At 45.1% G+C, this 24,934-nt stretch overlaps 2 long non-coding RNA genes across 6 annotated transcripts in view; one reads left to right on the forward strand and one right to left on the reverse strand.

Annotated features, from left to right (window-relative positions):
- Positions 1-8,517: 8,517 nt before the first annotated feature.
- LOC122203948 lies at positions 8,518-9,992 on the reverse strand. Its single transcript, XR_006195418.1, has 2 exons — positions 9,454-9,992; positions 8,518-8,649 (listed from the first exon to the last, which is right to left on the reverse strand). It is a non-coding gene; the product is annotated as an uncharacterized LOC122203948 (long non-coding RNA).
- An 83-nt stretch (positions 9,993-10,075) lies between these two features.
- LOC122203947 overlaps positions 10,076-24,934 on the forward strand; it is a 56,864-nt gene continuing 42,005 nt past the window's right edge. For 2 of the 5 annotated variants that reach the window (XR_006195413.1, XR_006195416.1), the window contains exons 1-2: positions 10,088-10,281; positions 10,407-10,554. This is a non-coding gene — a long non-coding RNA (uncharacterized LOC122203947). Of the gene's footprint in view, positions 10,282-10,406; positions 10,555-13,400; positions 13,559-24,934 lie in introns of all 5 variants that reach the window. The other 3 variants (XR_006195415.1, XR_006195417.1, XR_006195414.1) reach the window with 3 other exon arrangements.

The raw sequence follows: 24,934 nt of genomic DNA on the forward strand, positions 1-24,934 counted from the left end.
TAAGCATTCGACTTCAGCTCAGGTCATGATCTCATGCTTCATGAGTTCGAGCCCCCATCATGTTCTGCACTGACAGTGCGGAGCTTGCTTGGGATTCTCTTTCTCCCTCTCTCTCTCTGCTCCTCCCCCACTTGTGCTTTCTCCCTCTCTCTCAAAATAAGTAAATAAACTTAAAAAAATTATTTAAATAAAAAAGGGGTGCCTGGGTGGCTCAGCCAGTTAAGCATCCGGCTTCGGTTAAGGTCATGATCTTCCCATTAGTGGGTTTGAGCCCCGCATCAGGCTCTCTGCTGACAGTTAGGAGTCTGGAGCCTGCTTCAGATTCTGTGTCTCCCTCTCTTGCTGCCCCTCCTCTTTCCCTCTCTCTCTCTCTCTCTCTCAAAAATAAACATTAAAAAAATTAAATTATTCCTTGTTCTTTTTTAAAAAATTGTTTAAACATTTATTCATTCTTTGAGAGACAGAGAGCACAAGCAGGGGAGGGGCAGAGAGAGTACAAAGTAGGTACTCAATTAATGTGAGCATTCTTCTCTATTCCCACTTTTCACTGCATACAATGTGTGCATGCACCTGCTCAGAGTTAGTATCCTAAAGAGTTGGGGAAACAGAGGGAGAGGAGAGGAGGAGACCCATAGGTGCTGGTTGGGACCCTTCCTTTCCAGAATATAATTGTACAAATGAAATATTCAGCTCTCAGTGAATGCCTAGGGCAGCCTTCAAGGAGAAGGGGCCGTGAAGGGGAGCAGGTTTTATCTGCCTGATTTGCCCTGGAGGCCCCAAAGACTTTACACTTGTGAAAAAATGAGTTCCAGTTCCTTTTTAAAGCATCGAGGGTCTGAATTGTCCCCTTTTCCCTCGGCAACAAATGCCTGAACCACATTCACTTGAGGACTTCACCAAGTGCAAACCGCAGCCAGGTCATTGAATCTTTGCAAGGTCAGCTGAGGCCTGCATCTTTAGAATCTCACAAGTTAGAGCTCCCTTGGGAAGCCAGTGTCCATGAACCTGGAGGCCCGGATGATTCAGTCATGGGCGACCATAAAAAAGGCATTGAAATCAGGCTGAGATGATGGCTGATTCCACTCTGGTTTATATCGTTTCTCCTTTTATAGAACTTAGATGAGAATCTGCCACTCAGAAGCTTGGAAGTCTAAATCGAGAAGCATCCAAACAAAACTGGGGGACTCTGAGGAAACTATGGAAGAGTTGCTTGTGACATTGACATCACCGCGGAATGCAAGAGACTGGCCAACTCTTCTAGGCCTGGTTCTCCTTCATGTAACCCCCTCCTGGGCTTCTCCACGCATCCTTGCTGATGTGGGTCTTCTTCCACTGCTGTCCTGTATTTGACTCAAGCCAGCTGCCGGGCTCGTCCGTGGCTTTTGAAATGCACGTAGCTTTCTACCTTAATTGCTCCTGCTTTTCTGCGGCTGTGACTCTTCATCCGCACATTCCTGAATCTGATGAAATTCTCTGTTATGGGACACACTTCCCTCTTCGTGTTCAGGAAAACCGTGCTTTGGTTAGGTTCCCAGATTGAGGAGCCCTCTCCCTGGCTGTGTGGCTGGTCGCTGTCCTGCGCTGACCATCTTGCCCATCCTGGCCAGGAGCCACACCATCAGCTGTGCCATTTCAGCCTCCACAGCCTCCCTCTGACTCAACCCCAGTCTCTATCCTACACTTCCTTTGGTCTCCACTGACTCTGGGCGCAGTGATTTCTCTGACTGCCTTTTTACATCTTGGGAAAAGGCTGCTTGCCCTGCGTCCTAGTTTTGGATAGGAAGTAGTTGCTTCTAAGCAACACGTTGGCCTGGTTGTCTGTCTTCTTGGTGAGGTAAGCTCAACATAGATTTGTTGTGTACCAACCTTGTGGAGGGCACTCTGCCAGGCACTACGGGTCCAGAGAAGCTCTCGGCCCAGGGAGCAGACCAGACACGGATATTGCATTGCAAAACAACATGGAGAATTGAGGGCTACAAAGAAGGGGTACTGAAATACCCTTCGAGTGTTTGGTTCAGGCAAACCTGATGCTTGTGACCCGCCTGCATTCCAACTGTTTGGGCTGCTGCTCTGAGTGGACGGTGCCCAGACAGCAGTGAATATCTGGAGACAGAAGCAAGCAGAGCACCAAGGAAGGGAGACTTAGCCCAACCACTAGGCATCTCAGAATCCCGGGTACTGAGCTGCTGACTTTAAAGAGGAGGAAGAGTCGGGTTAAGGAGGAAGGGAAGGGTGTACCAGGCAGTGGCTCCCAGTGAGAGGAGGTGTTAAAAGGCACAGTGTGGGGTGCCTGGGTGGCTCAGTCACCTAAGCATCCGACTTCGACTCAGGTCGTGATCTCACAGCTCATGAGTTTGAGCCCGGCATTGGGCTCTGTGCTGACAGCTCGGGACCTGGAGCCTGCTTTGAATTCTGTGTCTCCCTCCCTCTCTGCCCTTAACCCACTGATGCTCTGCCTCTCTGTGTCTCTCTGTGTCTCTGTCTCTCTCTCAAAAATAAATAAACATTAAAAAAAAAAAAAAGGTAGAGTGTGTTCAGGCATCCCTGGATGGCCAAGTCCGCGGGGTGGAGGAGAGCAGTACAGACAAGCTGCCCTGTGAACGATGGGCAAGCTTGACAGAGACTTGGCCAGATTTTTTAAAAAGTATACCTGGTGGCCAAGAGGAACATGGAGTTAAAGGAGACAAGGCTAGGGAAACACGTCCAGTTAAGGACTCTTTGCAACTAAGGGATCCAGGAAATAGGCAATCCGGTTCTTATGGGGGTTTCTTTCCTTTCCCTTTCATATTTCCCTCTTCTTCCCCAGCTTTGAAGCAAGTGACTAAAGCACCACTATCTTCTTCTTCCTTCTCCTCCTCTTCCTACTTCCTTTGTTTTGTTCTTTTTATTTTTAAATAATTATGGACTCCTAAGTGGCTGTATAAATACTACCGAGCCCTCTTTGGCCTTCCCCCAGCTTCCCCAAAGGTATCAACTTGTGTAACTTTAGTACATTATCAAAACTAGGAAACTGACCTTGTACAGAACTGTGAACCAGGCTATAGATTATATTCAGATTTCACCCATTTTAACATGCCTGTGTGTGTGTGTGTGTAGTTCTGTTCAGCATTATCACCATGTATATTCAGATGACCACCCCCTAAATCAAGGTACAGAACCATGCCAGCACCACTGGGGGGACCCCACACTGCCCCTTCCCGGCAGCACCACCCGCCTCGTCCCGAGGTGCATTCTAATGAGTTAAAGTAAAGCATGTGTTCAAACTGCTGCTGACTCATAAAGGGGGAAAAAAAAGACCTTTCTTGGCATATCTATGTCTCTGGAATTTTTCTCCCTTACTCTGTGTAGATCATGTCTACCTCCCTAGAGAACATGGGTGTGTGTTGGGGGGAACCTAGGCTTTGGCTCTGAAGCATAATTATTACCCCATGGATGGATTCGGTCCTGCTCAGCTTTTCCTGAGGCTGAGAATGGGGGCTCTTCTTGCCCGAGCCGTGCACCCGTCTTATAAAGTACCTCTTTTTTTTTTTTTTAACATTTATTCATTTTTGAGAGACAGAGACAGAGTGTGAGTGGGGGAGGGGTAGAGAGAGAGGGAGGCACAGACTCCGAAGCAGGCTCCAGGCTGAGCTGTCAGCGCAGAGCCTGATGTGGGGCTCAAACTCATGAGCCATGAGATCATGACCTGGGCCAAAGTCAGATGCTCAACCAACTGAGCCACCCAGGCGCCCCTAAAGTATCTCTTTTATGAGAGCTCTTAGGTCCCCAGTAGAGAATAGAGCTAAGGCTTAGGAATGGATAGTGATTTTAAACATATATATGTTTAAACATCCATTTAAACATGCATATGTTTAATACAGATGTACAAGAAATCAGTATTATGTGGCTGAATACACACTTATTTTATAGACTTTAAATATCATTCTATTTCTTTAAAAAGGCCCATTCTTTGCCAAATGATGAATCATTAATTCAGTAAGAGCCTCTCATCCTCACTCAGTCCATTGTGTATTTGGGAGTTCATAACTATCACATACATGTGGACTGACCTCATCACAGGTATGTTTCTGAGATTTATATGTAAAGTAAATTTTTCAGGGACACCTGGGTGGCTCCGTCGGTTAAGCGTCCGACTCTTGAATTCAGCTCAGGTCATGATCCCAGGGTCGTGGGATGGAGCCCAGGATTCTCTCTCTCCCTCTCTCTGCCCCTTCCCCACTGGTGTTCACACTCTTTCTCTCTCTCCATCTATTTCTCTCTCTCTCTCTCTCTCAAAAACAAATTAAGAAAATAAAGTAAAATTTTCAGTATTCAGTAGTGTAGTGAATCAAAGCTATTATAATTTTGGAGGCATCATAATAGCAGTTTAGACTTGGAATGGCATTTGATATCATCTGGTATAATTTTTTCCTTAATTAAAAAATCACTTTTCTAAAGCTCTGATACTTGTAGGGCAGCAGCCATCCTGTGTCAGATAGCTTGAATCATTGGTGCGTTTTCCATTTGTTTTTTAGTCCCAAATCTTCCATCCTATGAATTTCATTTACTGGTTAAAGTTTGTCCTTTTGAACTACTCAGAATACTGTAATCCCTTTTCCAAGCCCAGTCTTGTTGGGATGTGGAAGCAGTTCTTGTGTTTCCTTGAAGACTTCTCTTTCTAGTATAAACACCTTCACTTCCTTGAACTCATGCTCTTAGGCCTTGTTTCCCAGACTCTTCACCATCTCGTCACTTCCTCAGGAAGCGCTCGCGTTTACCCATGTCACTCTTAAGACGTGCTGTCTGCCATTTCTCTGTTATCACAGAAGGAAAAACAACAACAAAGTTGGACGGACCTCACTATATAAACCACATGTAGGATATTGAATACTTTAAACAGTATCCTGCTTTTGTGATGTAAATTCTCTGCCTTTAATTTTCCCTACATTCCTGTAAGAAAAGTTAGTCACATGAAGACTTCATTTATATAGTAAGCATTTAATAAAAGTTCACTTTTATTATTATTGCTAATTTAAAACAACTAACACTATATATTTTAAAAAAACAAGAGGAAAGAAAGAAAGAAAGAAAGAAAGAAAGAAAGAAACCCAAAAAGCCACAAGAAGTGATTAAAGTCATGAATATGGGGAGAAGTGAATAACTGAGGACAATAAGGCAGTTTCCCCTCAACTTTAGTCAGTTGATAGTCAAACCTTCCTCTTTTTTTTTTCAGTGTTTATTTTTGAGAGAGAGAGAGAGAGACAGACAGACAGACAGAGTGTGAGCAGGAGAGGGGCAGAGAGAAAGGGAGACACATAATCCGAAGCAGGCTCCAGGCTCTGAGCTGTCAGCACAGAGCCAGACGCAGGCTCGAACTCATGAGCTGTGAAATCATTACCTGGGCCAAAGCAGGACGCTCAACGGACTGAGCCACCCAGGCACCCCATAACCTTCCTGACTCTTTAAAGAGGTCTTGCCTTCTGAAGGATAAACAGAAAAAAATCAATTCACTATTGATAAGCATAGACAGCAATCTCATTTCTTTTCCTGAGATAAAGCCTAATTGGGCCTTCCTTCCTTTCTTCCTTCCTTCCTTCCATCCTTCCGTCCTTCCGTCCTTCCTACCTTTCTTTCCTTCTTTCCTTCTTTCTTGCTTTCAAGAGGAAGAGTGGTGACGTCCTATTTCTGGGTTTTAGAAATAGTTTTTAGGTAGTAAGACACATGTTTTCTTGTTTCATTAAGAATTGTTGGTATGAAGAATCTGCTATTCATGCTTAAGGCTATGCTGGGTCATAGTAGCAAATATAGTTAAGACTTCTATTTATAATATAGAGAGTTTGAAGTAATTTAAAAATTCCAGAGAAATTGCAAGAACAGTGCAAAGAACTCCCAAATCTCCCTGCCCAATTTCCCCAACTATTAATATTTCACTGTGTGTGCTCTATCACCATTTCCCTCTCTCCCTGATGAGTTTTCCCAGTTTTGTTGAGATATAATTGACATATAACATTGTATTAGTTTAAGGTGCACACCCGAATGCTTTCATAAGTGAATATAATTGTAAAATGATTACCACAATAAGTTACCATCCATCACCTTGCATAGTTACATGATTTTTCTTGTGACGAGAGTTTTAAAAAAATATTTATTTTGAGAGGGGGGAGGGGCAGAGAAAGAGGGAGACAGAGAATCTGAAGCAGGCTTCTTTCTGTCAGCACAAAGCCTGACCCAGGGCTTGAACTCACGAATGGTAAGATCATGACCAGAGCCGAAGTCAGACGCTTAATCAACTGAGCCACCCAGGTGCCCCATGATGAGAATTTTTAAGATTTACTTTCTTATCAACTTTCAAGTATACAATACAGTATTGTTAACTATAGTCACAGTGCTGGACATTATATCCCCAGGACTTACTTATTTTATAACTGAGTGTTTGTACCTTTTTACCACCATCACCCATTTCCTTCACCCCACACCCCTGACTCTTCCTAATGGTTACCATTAGTGTCTCTCCGAACCATCTGAGAATGAACTGCAGACATAATGCCCCTTAAATCCCAAATATTCTGGGGTGCGATTCCCCAGCACTTCACCATATAATCATTAAATAACTTCCAACTCAACATTGATAAATCATTGCTGTATTGCCAATAGATGCCGTTCAGATTTTGCCGTATGTCCCATTAATGTCTGCTTTTGGTTTCTAGTCTAGGATCTCATCCAGAAACCTGATGCGTTTAGGTCCCATGTTTCTTCCGTCTTCTCCAGTCTAGAACAATTCCTCAGTCCTTCTCTTTCTTTAAGGCCCCTGCCTTTGACAGTTTTAGAGAGAACAGGCCTGACCTTCATCAGGACTAGTTCCTTGTCACTCATTCTCTGGTTCAGTCTAGAGTTTATCCCAGTTATTTGTTGTTATGCTAATGACCGTCTTTTTATTTCCAAGATTTTTGATTATTGACATCCATTAGTTCATGTTTCATTTCTTACTATTTCTGTCTCATAATTTCTTATACTTGTTTGTCTATTTTTGTTTTTAAAATTATTCTTATACTTTTAAAATGAAAGTTATTCCATTGTTTGAGCCCTCTAAATGATATAGTTTGTGTTCTATAAAGTAAATTTAGTTTGGCGTGAGTTTTATTCTGATTGCTGATTTCATCGGCTTTCTTTCATTGAATTAGCCTTTCTTACTCTGGCTTGTCCCCACTGCTTCCCCCTTGCCCCCACAACACACACTGTTTTTGAGATTTCCTCCACCAGTTCTCTGGGGTCCCCAGGTCAGAGCCAGGTTCCAAAGGGGTTTTCAGAACTTTGGTCCTGCAGGGATTTGGAGCTATCACAGATCTGGTTACAGAGCTGGCAGGCAGCTTGGCTCAGTTACCAGTGGTAACTGTGTCCTTTTGTCTGCCTGGGCCTGTCGGTTGCTCAAAGCGTCAGCCCAGGCAGTAGTAGGCACTAGCTTTTTTCTTGTCCTTCCTCTGTACCTTTCACTGTTGGAGGTGACCTTCTTCCCCTCATTGTCTTTGGCTGCACTGAATGTCCTTTGCGGCTCTCTCTTAGACCAGGGGCCTGTTGCTTCAGCCCTGCTCACTCCTTTGCATTTATGATCCATTTCACTGCTTCAGGCTTGGGCTTAGGAATTGAATGACAGCACTTGTGGGTGGCTTCAGGTAATACATAATAACCAGTGCCCCAGACCCACCTGCTGGGATCTCTCATCTGGACCTTCTGCAGGAGCTTCCCAACAGGGCTCTCTTCTTCATGTTTGCTCCCACAATCCATTTGCCATTGAAAATGTACATGGAAAAATGATGTCCCTCTTTAACTGAAAATCCTCCTGGTATCCCCTTGCTCTCAAGTTTAAAATCTTTCAGCATAATTTACAAGGCCCTGTTAGATCTTGTTCAGCCTTTCTTCCAGATTTATTTATGCCACTCGCCCCTGGATCACGAATCTCCTCTCTGTAGTCATGTTGGCTCCCTTTCAGCTCCTGGAAACACTGGTGTCCCACATACTTCAGGCCTTTACACAAGCTTTCCCCTCTGCCTGAAATCCTCCTCCCCCCTTTACATCCCTGCCTCCCTGATTAAATCCTAGTAATCCCCAGATCTCAGCAGGGATGTCTTGTCCTCAAGGAGACATCTCCAATGCCCATGATTCCCCCAGCTTGGGTGACCTTATTATAAACCTTCAGGGGCCTTCTAATTTTTCTTTAAATAGCTTATTTATTGGTATGTTATTCACATTTATTTATGGGATTATTTGTTACTACCTGAGGATTTTGTTCACTGTTATATCCCCAGCATCACGTATGGATTATAACAACTCCCTACAGATTCATGAATGACAAATGAGCCCTCCAAGCCCCACATGGTCTGACCCCTGTTTCCTCTCTGACCTCATTTCTACCACTTTCCCTCTCTCTCACTCTGAGTCCCACTGATCACGTTGCTTTTCCACAAACTTAGTAGTTATGCTCCTGTGTGCAGGCCTGTCTTAATCGGCTTGGGCTGCCATAACAAAATAGCAAAGCATGGATTCAACAACAGAAATTAAGTTTCTTTATTCCAGAGGCTGAAAGGGAAGATCAAGTTCCCAGCAGGGTTTGGTTTTTGGTGACGCTTTCCTTCTTGGCTTGCAGATGGTAGCTTTGGCCTTACATGGCCTTTCCTTTGAGCATGGGGAGAAGGAGGGGAAGAAGTGGGGAAGGGGAGGACGAAACAGAAGGAGAGAACACTCTGGTATTTCTTCTTATAAGGACACTAATCCTATCAGATGAAGACCTCACCCTTATGAACTCCTTTAACCTCAATTACCACCTAAAGGCCCATCTCCACATTTGGCTACGCTGAGGGTTAGGGCTTCAACATGAATTTGAGGAGAACACAGTTCAGGCCATGACATTCCACCCCTGCCCCCCCCCCCCCCAAATTCATGCCCTTATTATATGCAAAATACATTCTTTCCATCCCAACAACCCCCTAATTTTTAACTCATCCCTACGTCACCTATAAACCCCAAAGTCTCTATCAGCTAAATATCATGTCAATCAGGTATGGGTGTGACTGGAGATACAATTCATCCTGAGGCCAAATTCCTCTCCAGCTGTGCACCTGCAAAACCAGACAAGTTAAGTGCTTCCAAAATACAGTGGTGGGGCAGCACAGGATAGGTATTCCCTTTCCAAAAGGGAGGGATCTGAAAGAAAGAGGTGACAGATCCCAAGTAAGACCAAAACCCAGCAAGGCAAATTCCATTAGATTTTGAGACACAAAAATCCTCCTCTTTGGCTCATCACTGTGCCTTCCAGCCCATCCTGTGGCCCTAGAGAGGGGTCCCTGCTTGTGTCGCACTGCTGGGTGGGGGTCCTATCCCCACAGCTCTGGCTGGTGGCTGCTCAGCCTGTTGAAACCACGTTGGTGGCCCCACCCTTTGAAACTGAGATGGAGGTGGCCCTAATGATCTCTGAATCACCTTTGGGGTCCTTGTTCCCTTTTCTTTAAGAATAGTGAGCATTTGCAGCCAAACAGCAGTTTTGTCCAGTTCTGTGGAATCCAAGAAGTCTGACAGTCTTCCTTCATTTATCTTTCATTTCTTTCCCTTGTCCTGGCAGTATTTCTGCTGGTATAATCCCATCTCTTTCTGGCTTCTTCCAAGGTGGCTGATTAAATTCATGGTTCACACCCATATTGATCTCCTTATCAAATGATGTTTCAACCACACCCTTGTGTTCTCTTCAGAACACTTTCTTCTCATTTTTTTTTTTTTTTTTGCAGTACGGATAGGCAGAGAATTTTCCAAATCTTCAAGTTCTGGTTCTTTTTTGCTTAAAAAAAAAATTCCTTCAATTTATTTCTCTGTTCTCATTTTCTTTCAGTGGTAAGAGAAAACCACACCATACCTTCAGCACTTTGCTTAGAAATATCCTCAGCTAAATACCCAACTTCATTGTTGGCAAGTTCTACGTTCTATAGAATGCTAAATCACAATTCAGCCTGGCTCTTTCTCACCATATGGCAAAGATCTATTTTCCAATGACCTGTGCTTCACTTCTGCCTGAGACCTCACCAGAAAGGCTTGTGATGTCATTTCTACCAACATTCTGTTCCTGTATTCTCTAAGAAGATGGAGACTCTCTCTACAGCTCCCCTCTGTTCTTTCTGAGACCTCACCAGAACTGCCTTTAACATCCACATTTCCAACAACAGTCCTTTGGTGGCAATTTAGGCTTTCTCTGGCAAGCACCATCAAACTCTAACCTCTACCCATTACCCAGTTCCAAAGCTGCTTCTGCATTTTTAGGTATTCGTTAGAGTAGTATCCCCCTCCTTGATGTCCAACTCCAGTCTGCTTGGGCTGTCATAACAAAATGCCACAAACTAGGTGCCTTAAGCAATAGAATTTTTTTTTTTTTTTTACAATTCTAGACTCTGGGATGTCCAAGCTGAGGGTTCCAGCAGGGTACGGTTGCTGGTGAAGGTTCTCTCCCACTTCTCTGTTTCATCTCCTCGGGAGCACTGAGCACCGTCCAAAATTCCACAGGCTTCACTTGCTTGTTGTCTTTCTCCATGAGAGGTAAGTGCCAGGAGAGCAGCCATATATCCCTGGAGTTCATTGACGGATCCTCAACACTTAGAACATGGCCCGTGCCAACTAGATATTTGCTAAACGAGGGAACGAATCGCCTCCCATTGTGTATGTGTTCACAAGAGTGTGTGTAAAACAGGATAAAGAATATTATTTACTGTTTACTTTGTTCTCACTGATGAGGAAAGAAAGCCTTGTCACACCTACTTTAAACCTAAGGTTATTTTCTTCTTCACGATTTTAAAAAATTCTTATTCATTTTTACCTCTTGAAGCCCAACAGACATTTCCTCCGCATATGTGTTTGGTTTTATGTTCCTGAGATGTTCCTCTTGAGAAAAACACATATTCCTGTTTCTCTCATTAAATATCTTCAAGTGGTAACAACTGTGTCCCAGCACAGATAACGTTCAAATCCTAGAAAAGTTCCCCATTGCAGGTGGCAGATAGCATTCCTGCGGTGGGGATCCTTGTAGCTGTAAACATTTAGTTAAACAAAATACTAAATAAAGGTGGGGGGATGGGAACTTTTGTAGTCAGAACCAGCGCTGTGTTTGGGGCTCGTTTCTAACTGCCAGTGAAGCCGCTCTCAGTCCCAGCTTGTGAACAGAGTCTCACCCCCAGGCCTGCCTGCGACCTCCCCCCACCCCTCCCGCTCTCCAGAGATGGCAACAGCCGCACACACTCCGGGCTTTGGCAGGTCCAGGTGGGAGAGTCTGTTTTCACAGGTGCCTCCCACAGCCCAGAGTTGAAATTTGGCTCATAATGTGTCCCTGCATAGAGAAGCTCCATTTTTATTCTGCTGTGAATGAAGATTCTTCCCCTGCAACACTGAAACAGGTCGCAGAGCCTTTGACATTTTTCGACCCAAGGATGTTCCTGCCTTTCATTGTCACAGGGAAAGTTTCTTTCTGCTCCAGATGCAGACTGACAATTATAATAATTTCTGAAATCTATTATGTAGCTTGAAATATTTGAGGATTGAGAAAAAAGACTCTTTTTCTCCCCTCCCCCGTCCAACTTGTTTTTAGGAGAGTTCCCCAAACTACAGGCATTTTTTTGCCTTTTGATAGATAGGAAGGCTCTGAATAAATGACCTAAGCTCTATTGACAGGTCAGCCTCTGCCATTGTTTTATTTACATTAAAAAAAAGTTTTTTTTAAGTTTATTTATTTATTTTGAGAGAGAGAGAGAGAGAGAGAGAGAGAGAGCATGAGCAGGGGAGGGGCAGAGAGAGAGGGAGAGAGAGAGGATTCCTGTCAGCGCAGAGCCTGACCTGGGGCTTGATCTCACGAACCATGAGATCATGACCTGAGCTGAAATCAAGAGTTGACGCTTATTGGACTGAGCCACCCAGGTACCTCTATTTACATTAAAAAATTTTTTTAAATGTTTATTTATCTTTGAGAGAGCAATAGAGCAGGGGAGGGACAGAGAGATCAGGACAGAGGATCCAAAGTGGGCTCTAAGCTGACAGCAGCAAGCCTGATGTGGGGCTCGAACTCACAAACCGTGAGATCATGACTTGAGCCGAAGTTGGATGCTTAACCAACTGAACCACTCAGGGGCCCCGCCCCTATTTACATTTTAAAAAAAATGTTTAAAAATCTGCATCACTCACTGTATTGTTAGTCCCCGGGGCTTAGAAGAGTCGGTTCGTGAATAGATTTCTGATGCTAGGGCTTTATGGACACAGAAATGCAGCAGTATGTGGTGGTTAGATGAAAATCCTTCTGGAGTCAGGATAGCAGTCTAACTTTTACATTTATGTTAAAACACATGTACTTTTAATGTGTCAGCCCTTTAAAAAAGGTTTAAAATGTTAACATTGACTCATTTTGTCCCTGTAACAATTTTTCACACTAGATATTAACATTGACCTCTTTCTGCAGAGGCAGGACGGTTTGGGTGTCCTGCCCAAGGCCCGCTGTTAGCAAGTGGCAGAATTAGAATCCAAACCCAGGCAGCCCGAGCTTCGAGTTGGTTCTTAACCACTTCCAGCCTGTGGTTGGCGGTCTTGGGTCACACACGTTCTTCCCCCTTCGTGCGAGGCTGAGGTTGGACACTGCACCCTTACTTCTGGCACAGTGGCAAAAGGGCTTTGCCGCTTTTCCCTCCCTTGATGGCACCTGTCATATGCTTCAGGGCAAAGGAGCTGCTCTCCTTGCCTGGGAATGAATCTCTGTCCTCCACCCTTTCAGGCCACTTGGGAGCCCTATGAGTTTCAGGGTTTCGGTCCCTTCTCCCACACAGCAAACCTGTCAACCTGGAATGTCTGTTCTCTTGACTGAATGTTTTCAAATCTCCTTCACTTGGGATCTAAGGGGAAACTCCTACCTTTCACCTGGTTGGTATTCCTGGCCTCAACTTATGCAGGAACCACTTAGTGAAGTAGGCATTGGGAGTCGGTCCTCTGAAGGCCAGAGAAGCATCCTTTTGCGATGGAAACAGATAACATGACATATTCCCCTGGCATTCGAAACAGAACAGGCTGTACTTTTTAGAAATAGCACCCACCTCTTAATCAGTTATTTTAGGGCCTGTGCATCCTGAGCTGTCACCAGGAACCTCCTGAACTTCGGGGGTGACGGAAGGTGTCCAGCGAGGCAGCGTCATCCTGTGCTCGGGACACACAGGGTCAGGGGGTGGGGAGGGTCTCAGAGGCCTGGGCGGCCTGTAGGGGGCTCTGAATAGCGCAGCCAGGTTCCCACTCTCTTCCCTGAATGTGCTTTGGCATTTCTAATGCATCCTCGAAAGAGGATAAAACATCTCCACAGAGGTGAACTCTAGGCCATTCTAGATACAAGCCCTTGGGAATGTTTATGATTCGTCCAGATGATTCAACAGGAGAACCCAGAGAGGTGCCCTTCTGGCCACTGGTGCTTGTCCTGAGTGTCTGGAGACAGCCCTTCAGTCTCTAGCTCTAGACAGACCATCCTGCTGGCTTTCTGTGTGGACGTCAAGGAGGTGTGGTCTGCAGTGGCTTCCTGCAGGTGATGGTGCCCCACGTCCCTCAGGGGATGAAATATATGGGATTAGAATAATGTGTGTCTTGTTTGTTTTATTTTTTTTTAAGTTTATTTATTTATTTATTTATTTAGAGAGCTTTAGTGGGGGAGGGGGACAGAGGGGGCGAGAGAGAATCCCAAGCGGGCTCCACGTTGTCAGTGTGGAGCCCAATGTGAGGCTCGAACTCACGAACGGTGAGATCGTGACCTGAGCTGAATTCAAGAGTTGGACACTTAACCAACTGAGCTACCGAGGTGCCCCAGAATCATGTGGGTCTTGAAACTGACGTGGGAGCTAGCATGACTGAAGGAGAGCGGTGGGTGTGGAGAGAGAAGATCTGGGATCCTGGCGGGCTTGGCTCCTTTCTGCTGCGTGACTTAGGGCAGGGCTCAGCATCCTCCACTGCAGGCAGGAGCAGCCTTGGTTTCCCAGGGGTCTGCTGCGGAGCGGGCACTGACCTCACTTCATTTTCATAGCCTCCTTTCCTGCCGGCCTCATGTCGTTACATGAGATGATCTTGTGAAAGACGAGGGAAGCCATATGCGCATGGAAGGTGCTGCTGAGGCCTCTTATTTAATATTAGTTCGGTTTAGGATTATTGTCTTCCTACCTTGCCACTGCCTTCCTGGCTTGTTGCCAAAACTCTTCTTTTCCTTACTTGAAAATACATGCAACCATACACACCCTACCTTACTTAGAAGGTTATCCACTGTAAAACCTAAAACTACTCTAAACAAGTGAAGTCTACTCAAAAGAGAATATCCCTTTGTTTTTTTTTTTAATGTTTATTTATTTTGAGAGAGAAAAAGAGAGAAAGAGAGAGGAGGAGGGGAAGGCAGGGAGAGAGAGAGAGGGAGAGAGAGAATCCCAAGCAGGCTCTATGCTGTCAGTGCAGAGCCCCATATGGGGGCTCAAAGCCAAGAGCCATGAGATCATGACCTGAACCGAAATCAAGTGTCAGACACTTAACTGACTGAGCCACCCAGGCACCCCACAGGCAGCTTTCCTCTTCCAAGGCCACATTTGTGGAGCCGCACTGCCCACTACCAGCTTGTAAACTTCTGGACGATGTTACTCTTATGGCCCAATAGGCTAGTGGCGCATAGAGAAAAGGTGCAAGCAGGGTTTGTGGAGTGAGTGGTGGTGCCATGACTTTAATGCTTGGGACGTGTGCTCTGCAGTTTGCTGGGATCCCCTGTGGCCTGCATTCTTAGTGGCTTTACTCCTCCATTGCCCTGGGGCAAGTGACGCTGAGGCTATAGATCTCTGTAATACTCTTCCCAAAGTCCCAACTCAGGCGATTGTGTTTGAATTATTTGTGCCAAGATTCGATGCTGTGAGCGAATCCCATTAGTACCTGGGCTTAGCACAGGTAGGAGACCCTCAATAAATATTTGTTAGAGTGAAATGAAAGCTTGAATAAACGTGAAGAGTAAGGTAAGTCCTTGGCTGACCTCAGCAGGTAAAAGCCCTTAGATGAACTATAGGAAAGAGAATCTGAAATTCTAGATTTCATGAGGCTCTTGAAACCACCCATCCTCCTCCTTTGCTTTCATTTTACTTCAGATTGATTCTACATCAAGGAAAAGATGGGATTTGAATAGGAAGAGTGTACAATTCAGAAATGACTTTTCTGGGGCACCTCGGTGGCTCAGTCGTTTAGGTGTCTGACTCTTGATTTTGGTTCAGGTCATGATCTGACGGTAGGTGGGATCGAGCCCTGCGAGGGGCTCTGCACTGGCAGCGGGAGCCGGCTTGGGATTTTCTCCTTCTCTCTCTTTCCCTCCCCCCCGCCCCACCCCTGCTCTCAAAATAAAGAAATAAACTTAAAATAATGACCTTTCCCCCAAATAATATTTATTTTGTAACTATTGTGGCTGCCTCTAAGAAAATAAATTGAATCTGGCCAAGATTGTGACAAGGAAGAAAGCTGATAGAAAAAGGAAGCATTTGTGGACTAAACTGAGAGGAGCTAGTGGCTGGAAGGACAGGGAGCCAGGGGAGAGGGTTTTGGAGGTGGGGGGCTCCTGTCTTTGCCCGGGGCACTCTATCTCTGCCCGAAGGCCCGGCTGTGGGGGCATTTCCCTGCAGCCCTTCCTGTCTTCATGTAACACCTGGCAGAGCTTCCTGGCTGATAAAAATCTGGTACTCCTTGTTTAGGAGCAGAAAAAGTCACTGTTTGGAAAGAAAAAACCCTCTTCTTAGGGATCAGAAGAGACTTCTCTAGTTACCTGTTAGTCCTCTGAGGATCTGAGTTGACAGATCAGAACTTGAAATGGCAGTAAGGGGCCGTTCAGAGAGTCCTAGCCTAAAATCTCGTCTTTGCTCTTTCCTTTCCATAGTCCTGCCCTGATTTTTTTTCTTTTTCTTTGTTTCCACCCCGATCTTTGGGTGTTGTCATGATTCTTTGGTGCCAACTGCATAGGTTTTCTATTGCTGCCGTCACAATTTAACACAAACGTAATGGCTTAAAACAAAACCTATTTATTATGCCAAAGTCCTGTAGGTCAGGAGTGTAAGTGGGCTCCTTATAACTGGGCTTTGCTTATTGGCTCAGGTCGAGATGTCAGCTGGCTGGGCTCCTGCCTGCAGGCTCTGCAGAAGATTCTGCTTCTTTATTTCTTTAATGTTACTTTTATGTTTCTTTAATGTTCTTTAATGTTTACTTTTATTTTTGAGAGAGAGAAAGAGAGAGAGACAGACTGTGAGCAGGGGAGGGAGCAGAGAGAGAGGGAGACACAGAATCCGAAGTAGGCTTCGGGCTTTGAGCTGTCAGCTGAGAGCCTGACGTAGGGCTCCAACTCACAAACCAGGAGATCATAACCCGAGTCAAAGTCGCATGCTTAACCGACTAAGCCACCCAGGCACCCCAGAAGATTCTGCTTCTAAGCCCTTTCAGTTTGTTGGCAGGATCCAGTTCCCTATGGTTGTAGAACTGAGGTCCTGTTTCCTTGCTGACTGTCAGCCCAGCCACTCTGTGCAACTAGGGTCTCCCACTTTCCTTCTCATATGGTCTCCGGCATCTTCAAGCCAGCGACGGTGTATCGAGTCCCTCTTGGGCATCAGTCCCTCTGTGTCCTTTTACCTTCCCCTTTGCCTCTAGCTACAGAACATTCTCTGAGTTTATGGGCCCATGTGACCATGCTAACTTGGATAATCTCCCCTTTTTAAGGTCAACTGTGCCACATAACATAACCTGATACGATATTTCGTCATGTTTGCACGTTCTGGCATCAGGGGGAAGAATCTTAGGAGCCATTCTTAGAAATCCTGCCTACCACACCAGCTGTTGGTGTGATAGCCAATGCTGCCTGAGGGTGTGTCCATTTTATCGACAGCCATTGAGAAGGAAAACTGAGAATCACGCATCCATTTGGTGGCAGAGTGGAAGCCATCTGCCTTGTCACAAGACCTCTTTCAAGTGCTCGCTCAGTTTAGCAAGTTCAAGAAACCTTTGTCATTCTCTTTCGAGCTTTAAAAAAGGTGAATGACCTACGGTAGATTTTTCTTCTTTTTGGATCATTTATTTATTTGTTTGTTTTATGCGAAGCTCTCTGCTCTCATTTTAACCTTGCTGTTGCTAAACGAGAGCTCAGTGAAAGGCATATTGTGGAAAGTAAATTATTTTTAGTCAAACAATATGGAGCCAGGCAATAAAATTCAGGAAAGGGGCCTGTTTGGAAACTTGTGGCCTTGTGTAAATCACTGAGTGTCGATAAATTGCTTCCAAAGCAGGTGGGACTCCCCTCGCCTGTCTGTGGATTGAGCCAGTCTGGTGAACTTCGGGGGATGGAAGATGTCTGGGCTCCACAGTCACATTCTATTAATGCTTCATTAGACCTAGTGATTCAAGCCCTGTCTTTACATGTTATGTGCTGGGTGATGGGAGAGACAGATGCCAGTTTCCCAAGAGGGAAAAAAAGCAACTGGAAAAAAGGAAATGGCAGATTGTCAGTGAGATAGCTTTTGTTTCAATTTTCCCTCCTTTGTTTTCTTTTTAAGCTCTCTGTGAATTACCGTACTTTCCCTTTTGGTATTTTGGGCCATAGATCTCTGCATTAACCCGAACTTTTTTTTTTTTTTTCTTTTCTCCCTTTCCCCTAATATTCATCTGGAAAATACCCCTACACCTGACTGCCTGGTGTTAGTGAGATCCGCTGTCCACTTCCAGATTGTTTTATTGAGGGAGAGTGGCATGGTCCCCCTGGCAGGAGTCCCAGACTGGAAGCCAGGAAAGCTGGGCCCCTTTCCCAGGTCGGTGCACCACGCCTCTGTGCTGCCTCGAGGCCTCCCTTACCCTGCACTGGGCCTGGGGTGTGCTCATGTGATACCTGGAGATAAGCAAAGAGCTGCCTTTGTTGGGTCATAGTTCCCAGCTATGCCATGAACCAGCCGTGTGACCTTGGGCTCAATCAGTATTCCTGTCTCTGAGCCTCAGTTTGTTCTTTGGTCAACTGGGGAAAAAGATATTTGCTTCCTCGTGTGAGAAGCTGGGCAGGAGCAGGAAGTGGCCAAGCTATGGTGTTGAGGATGAGCCATCCTCGAATTGGGGCAATACAACCTGCAGCCCTGTGGCCCCTGACACCAGTGGGTCTGTCGAGGACAGTGGCTGCCAGAGCAGAAAAAGGCAAAGGCCACAGCATCAGGCAGGGTGGGCAGGCTCAGTGAAGCAGATGGAAACAGCCATTTATAGGGTTGCTACTTGGGGTCTTTGAGTCTGTCTCGCTCTAGCACCCTGTCCTGGTACTTTCCCAAGTTTTCTCTGGGAAGCTTTGCTTCTGGCACTGGTGGCTGTGGTAACAAAAATATCTAGATCTAGGGGCACCTTGGTGGCTTGGTTAAGTGTCCAACTTCGGCTCAGGTCATGAACTTGCAGTTGGTGAATTCAAGCCCCATGTCGGGCTCTGTGCTGACAGCTCAGAGCCTGGAGCCTGCTTCGGATTCTGTGTCTCCCTCTCTCTCTGCCCCTCTCCTGTTCATTCTCTGTCTTTCTTTCCATCAAAAATAAGTAAACATTTAAAAAATTTAACAAAATATCTGTATCTATATCTATATCTCTATATCCATCTATCTATCATCTATCTACTTATGTATTTATTGATCGATAGATAAGTAGATAGATAAAGGAAAAAACACACTGGACTTGGGTTCAGACCAACTAGATCTTGGATTTGAGTTTTGATTTCACTAGTTCCATGACCCTGGCTAATTGACTTAACTCCTGTGCCTCAGTTTCCTCATCCGGAGTAATATCAGCTCTGTTGACCTCTCTGGTTTGCTATGAATCACAGTCCACGGGTGTATGTTGTAGGCCTTATATTGTGTGTTATCATAATGAGTCTTTTATTTTCCTGTAGGGCATTTTAAGGACAAGCTAAATGAAAGTGGCAGTTGGGTTTGGACATGGCCTACTCTGGCTGAGAACGAAGTGGGCATTATGAGGGGCCCACTCCTCTCTTGACTTCTCATACTAATAGACATCTATGTTTCCACTCAGAATTCCTACTTGTTTGTCAGGTACAAGCCAAGCTACCAAAATAGCACTTGTGTACGGCTGAAACTATTACTGCTCAATTGCTTCTGGGCTTTACTTCTTTCGCTCAACCCCACCTCGCCCAGAGTATCTGCAGACGTGTCAAGGATGTGGTGCAGGCCCGGTGACGGTGGTCAGGAATGGTCCAAACATTACACATGGAGGCAAGAATTTTGAGATGTTCCAGGGGACAGGCTCGGGCCCCGAGGCCCCCCAGCAAGCTGATCACCCAATGCCAGCAACAGTGGGGGGCTGAAATGTGCCCCACATGCTGCAGAGTCCTGGCTTATGCAGGTAAAGGAGGCCAACGTGACGGATGTTCAACTTTCAGGGAAGAATTTAAAATACGTTTCTGGACAGGGCAATGGATGTCGTAGGTCGGCATTTCGGAGCTCATCACTTACACCAACGAGCAAATTCCTTTTCATAAACACACAAGCGTTTTCTAACAGACAGAGCCATTGAGTTTCACGTGTTTGATAGTAACTGCATCTGATAGCAACTGCATCTAAATAATGTTGGAAACACTGGAGATGTCACTTTGAGAAGGCACAGTGACCCTGTAGGACAGGCACAGACCTTTGCGCCGACCCTCTTTTCTGTCATTTTGGGCCTTCAGCAAACCCAATAAGCCTCCCTTTGGTTTCTTCTTCTTCAAAGTGGGGGAAATTATGTTGAACTTGGGGCTTGTTGTGAGGAGGTAAGATAATGTGTGAAAAGAGCTGAACCCAGGTCCAACGCTGGTAGGAATTCAAAACCTATAATCTTTTGTTGTTAAAAAAATAAAACAGGGGGCACCTGGGTGGGTCAGTCAGTTGAGCATCTGACTTTGGCTCAGGTCATGATCTTGGGGTTCGTGAGTTCAAGTCTCACATCAGGCTCTCTGCTGTCAGCATAGAGTCTGCTTCGGATCCTCTGCCCTGCTCTCTCTGCCCCTCCCCTGTTTGCACTCTCTCAAAAATAAACATTAAAAAAAAAAAAAGAAAGTAAAACAGTACCCATGGTGTTTGTGATGTACCATTTTAAAGTCCTGTCTGATTTTTCCCCCCTTCTTAAATGGAGTATGATGGACAGATTTAGTAGAACTTCTGTATTTTGTTTATGATCTTAGCTGATTTCCCTGTGGTGGGTTACTTTAGAAATTAAGTATAAAATCACAGCAATAAAATGAAACCAGTAAAACTTGTATCATGTGCCAGGTAGTGGGGCTGTCATTCTACATGTAGAAACAATACTCAAAAGACGTTAGGCAGTGGGTACCATTGCTGTCCCCACTTTGCAGTGGAGAGAGAGCTGAGCTGAAGTTGGACGCTCAACTGACTGAGGCACCCAGGCGCCCCATGACTTCAGTTATTTTAAGGTCAAGCCCAAGAGTCTCAGTAAGGTGCCGACAGTGACCTTCCCTTCCCTCCTCATCTTTTATCTTCCCTCAGTCACTCTCAACCACGCCCCCCTGGGTGCCCTTCATGGACACAGCCCATCCCACCTCCTGCCTTCTCTAGGCGGCACCAGGCCAGCTCTGGGCTCTAGCCCCTAGACAGGCAAGTACCTAAGATGCAGCCCAGAGGCAGCACTGCACAATGGAAAAGCCAAACCCTTGTATTCACTCTTGTATTCATTCATCCATTCAGCCATTTTTTGTTAAACACCAGCTGTTAAAACACAACAGATAGATATTCAGGCACAAGACTTCCCTTACAGCTCAGTGGAGGGGACAGACTCAGAAACAAAGAATGATGGCTCAGTAGATAAGTCTGCGTGGTAACATCAACTAGACCCCATGAGTGTATAGAAGAGAATCGAGGAGGCTGAGATGGAACAAGGGGGTTTCAGGTGGAGGAAAAAGAATATGTAAAGATATAGGGGCGCCTGGGTGACTCAGGCTTAGGTTAAGCATCTGATTTCGGCTCAGGTCATGATCTCATGGTTCTGTTCGTGCGTTCAAGCCCCACATTGGGCTCTGAGCTGACAGTGCAAAGTCTGCTTGGGATTCTTTCTTTCTCTCTCTTGCCCCTCCCCACACTGTACTTTCCCTCTCTCTCTCGAAATAAATAAATAAACTTAAAAAAAAAAAAAAAGAATGTATAAAGATCCAGAGGTGAGGAGGAGCTGGGGATTTCACAGAAATACACAGAAATCAATGTGACTGGAACATACTGTGTGTGGAGAAATGCCAAGAACCCCAACTCATTCTGCTAGACTAGTTAGCCACCTTCCCAGCTCTCACTCAAATGGAGTAACTGAGGAGATTGCAGGGGCAGTACCCACATAGATATGGGAGTGTTCGAAGGAACCAGTGAGGAGTGGGGCACACCCTGGGGCCAGTAGAAGAAGAAAGGAGGAACTGTTACCACTCCTAGCACTGAAGCAGCAAGTGGAGGGACCAGTGATTAAAATCCCAAGAAAGCTACAGCTATGAGCATAGAAGAAGGCTGTCGGATAAGAGCGGGGGACTTTGGTAAAAGACATAGCCACTGCCAGTCCACAGCCTGGCAGAAAGATGCTGAATGGGCGCCTAGGTGGCTCAGTCTGTTAAGTGTCCGACTGCAGCTCAGGTCACGATGTCGTGGTTCACGAGTTCAAGCCCCGTGTCGGGCTCTGTGCTGATAGGTCAGGGCCTGGAGCCTGCTTTGGATTCTGTGTCTCCCTCTCTCTCTGTCCCCACTCTGCTTGCACTCTGTCTCTCTCTCTCTTAAAAATAAATAAACATTAAAAAAAAAAAATAGAGCAGGGTGAAGGGTGAGGAGTCTACCTGGAGGGAAGCAGAAAATAGCCAGCATGGCAGACATCAATCATGTCTCTTAGTTCTACCCCAGCTCCTATTTATTGCCTGTATCACAGACAACAAATCTCATTCAAAGCGCTGGGCCAGTGCACAGCAAAAACACACCACAAAGGAAGAAATATATATTTAAAAGTAGAATCCAGACCACAGAAAACGCAAATTCAAGGTCAAGTATGGGGAAAGAGAGAAAGCTGGATAACAAAACAAATATGTGGCGATCGTTTGGATTTCCAGAGTTGCCATTGTGGAGACTGCCATAGGACTCTGAGTTTCCTGGTGGCCAAATTTTAAAGGATGATGAGGTCACTTATGTGGTTTTACTTGTGGAAGAAAGTGAAAACATGCTTATTTGTATCAGAACCTAGACTCTTTCTAGACCGTAGCGTGGATAGGAGTTTCCTCCATTGGGGCAGCATGATTTTGAACAGACTGTGATTCTCTGAAATTTCCTCTAGCAAATTGAGGTCAGTACTGCACCCCCGGCTTCTGTGCTGTTCACGAGTGGTGCTGAGTTCAAGAATAGTGTTCACCAGTGGTGTTCAAGCTCTGCCTCTCTCACATGATTGAGTTCATGTTCCTTGAGATCAGGGACCATTCTTCGTATGCCTTTTCTACTTCCCATGTCACATTCGTTGGAAATTGAATCTAGTGAAAGTATTTTGAGTATTAAATTTTTCCTGTGATTGCAGAAATAATTTCTTACATACTCTCAAGAATAATTAGACCAAGCACAGCTGGCTGCACAAGCAGGTGCTCCAGGGGTTCAGGGTACAGTGGAGAGTTTCCATTGTTGGAGGTATTGGAGAAGACCACGCGCCACCCTTGTGGACCTGTGCACCGAGATGGAAGGGACCATAACAATTCCTCCAGCTCTCAGTTTAATGGAATGCAGTTGAGACCAGTGATGCTTAGCATTTGGGGGTCAAACACCCCTTTGAAAAGAAAATGAAAACTACGGACTCTTTACCCAGAAAAAGAACAAAGACCTACAATTTTGGTTCAAGTTCCAGGAAGCTCACAAACTTCTTGTCCATCCCTGGATTCATTAAGGGTCTATGGACCCTAGTTTGGAATTCCTAGTCTAACATGGTCTCATAACATATTGGATGGGGGATTTTTTTCTGGATGTTCTGTGGCCCCATTAGTGATAGACACAAAGTGATATTCCTGGGATCAAGTTCATCATTCCCATGGCGGGTGAGAGGAGCAGGCAAATTACTAAGCAGGCTCTTACACCCCTTCCTCCACACAAATATTCTGCAATATGACACGTGGACTATTAACTAGCCATAAAAAGGAAGGAAATTCCAACACAGGCTACAACATGGATCAACCTTGAGGACATTATGCTAAGTGAAATAAGCCAGTCACGAAAGGACAGACACTATCTGGTTCTACTTCTAGGAGGTACCTAGAGAAGTCAGATCCATAGCATAGAAAGTAGAATGGTGGTTGCTGGGGGCTGCGGGGAGAGAATGGGGAATGAGCGTTTATGGTCATGGTTTCAGTTTTGCAACTTGAGAGCTCTGCAACTGCAGACAGATGGTGGTGATGGCTGCACAACGCTGTGAACGTAGTGAACACTATTGAACTCCACGCTAAAAAAGGCTAGGATAGTAAATGTGATGTAAATGCATATTACCAAAATTAAAGCAAACAAATAAACAGGAGTTTAAAACTGTGGAGGCTGAAGAATGCAGCATGCAGCTGGAGGGTACGTGGGATGGGAGGTCGAGGCTTATCTGCTAGCTTTGGTGCCCTGTGGCCTGACGAAATGAGCCTCTGGGAGCCAGTTCTTTCTGCCACTGGGTAGGCTCCCTGAGCTGTGCTGAGCCATGGCATTGAAAACCAGCACCAGGAGCACCTCGATTTGCGCTGGGATGGCTCTGCTAGGAACTTTGGACTCGTTGCTGTTACTGACATTCATTTTTCCTTCTTCTATTTCCTAGGGCTCTACACATAATTTTGTAAGGAATACTGTAGCTGCGTATATGATTCACCATGCAGGAACTCTTCACTTTATAGGACCCATTTTTTTTTTTTATAACAGGAAGTAAATATGTGTTGCTAAGCTACTATGTCTACCTCCCCCCAAATATCATAGAGTAGATTACATTGTAGTCTTTGTGTTCTGTGAGAGTTGATGATTCCTTTATGCTAATTCACCCCTTTTGTTTTTGACCTCCTTCAACTTTAGTTAGAGTTTGGCCATAGTTTATTGGGTGTAAACAGAAAAAAAAAAGGCTTGAATCATAATTTCCTATGAGAAAACAGAAGTCTTCCTTAAAATTTCTCAAAGGAATTTAAAAAGCATTTATTGGCCCATACTTTCAGTTCTGCCTCTATCTATCTACCACCTATCTATCTGTCTACTTATCTATCATCTATGGTTCAAGGAAACTGTAAACATCTGATCTGATTTAATCTGATTGCAAAGGAAAGAAATACAGACTGCACGAGTAAATTTTAGGAGTTGCAGGTACCTTTTTCGATCCTCTGGGGATGAGGTTTCAGTTCTCCACCTCTGAGAAGAATAAGGCAAGTAGAGACCATTTTAAGATGCATGCTTAAGAGATTTAGGCCAGAGGAAAGGAAAAACTGCAGGTCAGTTAGACTGAGATCTCAAAATAAAAGTGGATATCATTGGGGCACCTGGGTGGCTCAGCTGGTTAAGCATTTGACCTCGGCTCAGGTCATGATCTCATGGTTCATGAGTTCGAGCCCCACATTAGGCTCTGCAATGCCCCTCCCCCAGTTGTGCTCTCTGTCAAAATAGATAAATAAACTTCAAAAAGATGGATATCATTGCCCATATCAGATGCTCTGACCCTCAGGGTAATGGGAGGTTCCAGATGTAATGGAATCATTCCATCTGTGTATTTAATTTACATGAACTCAAATATGCACACATTTAAATAGAGCTGACAGTTTGGTCTATCATTCAACCCAAGGTCCCACAGGAAGACAGTATGGGGTTACAGGAATTTATACCTCACAACAGGATTTTCTTCCTTGCCGTCAGTGAAAACAACTCATCTTGCT

The sequence above is a fragment of the Panthera leo genome, chromosome D3 (assembly GCF_018350215.1).
Source record: "Panthera leo isolate Ple1 chromosome D3, P.leo_Ple1_pat1.1, whole genome shotgun sequence".
Classification (NCBI taxonomy): domain Eukaryota; kingdom Metazoa; phylum Chordata; class Mammalia; order Carnivora; family Felidae; genus Panthera; species Panthera leo.